Below are 4,701 nucleotides of genomic sequence, written 5' to 3'. Positions count from 1 at the left end.
ACCCTCCGTGTTATCAGGAGCAACATGGATCACCCAGGGATGATAGTGGAGAAGGGAGGTTGGGCAACAGCTACAGGTCAGATCTGGACACCAACAACCCAAATCTCATGCAGGAGAGTGGAAAAGGCATGCCATCCAGCAGCTCCATTGCCCAGGAGAGCTGATTTATTTTCTTCTCACATCCTCTGTGAGCGCTGATTTCTCCTGTAACCAAGCAATAGCCTCTCTTCAGGGGAAGGGAGATGAAAGGTTGGGTGGCTGCAGTGGCTGCCTCTTGGGCAGCACGTGGAGAGGGCGGTGAAACACAAGCCCTGTCTGCCTAACCCTGCCAGGCAGGACGGTGATGCTCCAGCCCTGAGCAAGCTCCATTTGGGGCCAGCATCCTCAGACTCCCACTGGGCGCTCTTCCCCAGACCCTCCTGTTTTCATGGATGTAGGAAGCTCAAGCATATGCTGCTGCTGCAGCAGCAAGCAGAAAATCAGCTGAGCATCTGCTGTGCCCTGATCAGCCGGTCATAGCTCTAAACAAGATGCAAGAGCCTTGGGGGGCTACTTGGCTGTCATTAAAATGGTGTGGATGGAAGGAAAAGTCTAATTGCCTGAACCACAGCCTGCGCTGTGTAATTAAACTAATTGTGTCTCTACCTGCATGGGTTAGAAATTATTTGTGTGACTGTTACAGCACTGAAAAATAAGAGGTGGAGAGGTGTGAAAGTATTTCTTACATGAGTTTCCGCAGGTAATTTTGCTGTTTCATTTCAGGCAATTTTATGCCCTTGAAATTTTTCGTTTATGTCGAATTTGAGGAGGCTGTTAATATTTCACACTGAAGCAGGGGAAAGCAAAAGGTCACTGTTGTTAGCAGTTTCAAGGCAGTAGCGTTCCAAGCGGAGGTAATACTTTTTCAGGGCTATTTTCTTATTTGAAGTGAAATTCCTCAAAAAAAGGAGAGGAAGGGCAGTTTTCCAGAATGTTTCAGCCTGGCTCTGCACCCGCTGGGGACCACGCAATTGTTTTTATTGACTTGCGCAGCAAAAGACCAGGCCTTCTGCACGACTCAGTGAAACTCAGGTCACTACTTTACTGCCAGGGATTTATGACCCTCGCTTTTACTGATTGTTTTGAAAGTCTCAGCTTCAGAATATGATGTCTTTAGAAGTCGAATGAGAAATCTGCTACCAGCGTCATCTTTAAACTCTTTGACCTTGTTTTCAAGTCCTTGCGAAGCGGAGCCCACCTCCAGCTTGTAGTTCTGCTCTTATTGATTATCATTTCAAGTCCTTCAGGCGTTTTGCTGTGCCCAAAGCACCGTGTGCTTTTGGGAATGAATAATGTGACATGACAGAGAGCTACTGAACTGACTCTGCTCTCTCTAGGCTGTCAGCACAGGGCAGAGCCCTGCACTTATGCTGGAGGAGACGCATGTGGATAAGTGGAGGGACTGATGCATTTTGTCCCAGTAGACCAGTTGTCCAGCATGTGAGCTGATATCTAAACATAGGAGTCAAACACTTAGCCTGGAGCAACCAATGACCCTATTTTCCCTGGTCAGGGCTGCATGTCCAGGGAAGGACATGGCACAGCTGGGCTGCAGGACATGCATGAGCCCTTCTGCCCTAATCATCCATCACTGTAGGAGACAGGACAGTAGGTGGGATGAACCTTCAGTGGGTGCTCTTGACTGTGGAGAAAAGACTATAAATCTAGTTTATATTTTCTGAGCTGGAGATGAAGGATCTCACTTCTCAGGTAAGAAGTAGCTGCCAGTATGGTCTGCTGCTCCTCCATCATCTTCCCCCCAAGTATATGAAACAGAAGGTGTGACCACCTTAATGCCATATCAGTCCAGAACTGTGGCAACAAGAACAGGGAAAAGAGCAAAGGGAGAGCAGGATATATGCATACTTTTCAGGATAGCAGCTTACTTACTGTTTTTTGTCCCCTGAAAAAAACCAAAAAGTAAATCAAAATGGCTTCTGCCGAGCCTAATTTGTAATGTCTCCAGGCATAGCTAAGCATCCTGACTTAACCCAGCTCTGAATTCCTCCCAGGGGTTTTGATGCTATTTCTGCTGTTTTGATTTATAAATTGTCTTTATTTTACTTTCCTCCTACATGTTCTTTATAGTCTCTTTTCTCCCTGCCTTGCTGAGGAGACAGGAGCTGGTGCTTGCTATACACAAGGTGTAGGACAGAAAGGGGATCCGTTAACCAAAGCTTTTGCTTTGTCTGTCCAGCAATGTTTTCTTCTGGCATTTGCTTCATGGGCTATGTGAAACAATCTCTCCTCATCAGAAGGTTCTTTTGTGCTGCCACTTACTTTCTGGGTACTTTTGTGCTACCACTTCGTAACTGGAGGAGTTGTGAAGCTTGGGGCTGGTTCTATAGCTTAGAGGGGTTTCATTACATCCTTCACCCCACAGCAAGGAGTTTCCTGGCTTCTCTACTGACATACCAGAACGAATCACAGTTATTTTCTGGTTCAGCCATTCCCTTCACACGGGTTTTCTAACCTCAGCAACAAATTCGGTGGGAGAAGGAAATCCATTTCCTGTAATGATGGGGTGTCAATTGCTGTAAGCAGGAGCCAGTACTGCTGTTGAGCCTGGGCTTAGGAGACCGTCTGTATTCAGGACACTTTAGAAATGTGAGTTAATGAGTCCCCTGAGCACCTCATGGAGCAAATGGGTATTCTTTGCTTACAAGATTGACAAGAGTAAGCAGCTCAAGCAGCGCCAGCTTGAACTGCTAGAGCATGCCACCTCTTAGAGTGACAGAATCAACTAGGTTAGAAAAGACGTTTAAGATCAACAAGTCCTACTTCAATCCCAACACTGCCAAGTCCACCACTAAACAGTGCCACTAAGGGCCTCATCTACACGGGTTTTGAACACTTCCAGGGATGGTGATTCCACCACTGTCCTGGGCAGCCTGTGCCAATGCCTGATCATCCTTTCAGTGAAGAAATCTTTCCAAATACCTCATCTTCTTAGCATTGCTTTGTTTCCTGATATATCCCCTCTTTTTTTTTTTTTCCTTTTTTTTTTTTTTCTGATGTGTGAGTCCAGGAATGGGAATGTTTTTGTCAACAGACTTCTCCAGGAGATTGTAGCACTGGTCACCTTTACAGCCCCTGATGGAGGCCTAAATTCAGCTCTGTGTAAAATGGACTGTCTTCTGCACTGGGTGAGGGCAGATGCTAAGGGTAAACCCAGGAAATGTAGGGAGCGATACTTCATTGGAAGAGTCCCTCAACCTCCGGCAACTTATAGTTCAGGAGTTTCCTGAACTGCAGTGGTAGCACCTGGTGGATTTTCCTTCCATTATTTTCCCTCTTAATTTCCTTTCTGAAGTCATGTAAACTCTCAGCATCCAGCATGTTCTGGAGAAGGGAGTCCTGCTCCATAGCTATGCATTTTGTGGACTATCACCTTTCGCTCTTTTTGAGCCTACCATCTGCTGTCTTGATATAATTCCCTTGTAGTTCTTGTGTCAGAAATGGTGATCAATCATATTCTAAGACACTGACACATTTATAGGCCCCTGCAAGTCACCTCTTCCACAGGCCAATGGATTCTAGTTTGTTTAGCCTTTCCTCACATGGAAGATGTCCTTTTGGCTCTCCTCCATGCCTTTTTCTAACTTTACAGTGGCTTCTGTAAGGGGGGAAGGGAGAACTGTGTTTAGTTTTCAAGACATGAGTGCAATACTGTTTCAGACATTGGAGTAATAATGTAGCCTGTGCTCCTTTTCTTTCTGAATTGTTTTGGTGTGCTCGTTATATACTTCTTAGGGCCTAAAAGAAGTGGAAAAAATGTTTAGTCAGACTCATACAATCAATTCTCAGGTTTTTGGAGCCCTGACTTAGTAGGATTCCAGTGGTTCACAACCTGGCTATGATCACTACCAAGCATCATCTGAGTAGACCAGGCAATTTCAGTATCACATACGAGCTGGTGTACAATGAGGTGCTGAGCAGATCAGTGGTTTCCTTGCCATGCATTGCAGGTGCACAGCTGTGATCATAGCTGTGTCACTGCTATGACAGGAGATTAGGGCACAGGACTGCAATGTGGGGCAGGTCCATAGCAGATCTGTTGTTGCACGCTATGCTGTCACAGCCATGCGCAATCTCAGATGGCTCCGTGGCTGGTGCACTCAGATTTGGGCCACAGACCTGGGGATGCCCTTCTCCACTGTCGTTCAGACATGCTAGCTATATTCCTTTGCCTGGCTGCTCTGTGGTGGGTCACGCACAGACTATGACTTCCCTGCATGCAAACTGGTCCTGGAGTTTTTCTTGCAGAGCAGTGGTGGGATGAAGAGAAGATAAGATGAGAGTTGAAGGGTTTGCTATGTGCTGGTAATGACCAGGTCTAAGCCTGTTGTTAACAGCCTATATGACCACAGCTCCTCAAAAGGGCAGCTGTGGAGAAAGGCAAAATAATCTTTCTCTTTGTTGAAAGCAGGGAGGCATGGACAGGCTGTGCTGATGTGCACCAGCCTATCCAGTGAGGCCACCTCAGACCCAGCCAGGTCCTCCCCTAAGCCCCCTACACTAACACAGAATACCTTCTTTCTCTTCTTTCTCCTCAGGAGCTTTGCCCAGCACTTCCCTTTCCATCTGTGCTTGGCCAGGGTGAAGGCTGCCCTTCCTGCTCCACCAGCCCCAGAGCAAGAGTGGCCATATATCTGAGTCACG

This window comes from Nestor notabilis, unplaced genomic scaffold (assembly GCF_000696875.1).
Source record: "Nestor notabilis isolate BGI_N333 unplaced genomic scaffold, ASM69687v1 scaffold1205, whole genome shotgun sequence".
Classification (NCBI taxonomy): Eukaryota; Metazoa; Chordata; class Aves; order Psittaciformes; family Psittacidae; genus Nestor; species Nestor notabilis.
Note: the sequence above shows the minus strand (reverse complement) of the source record.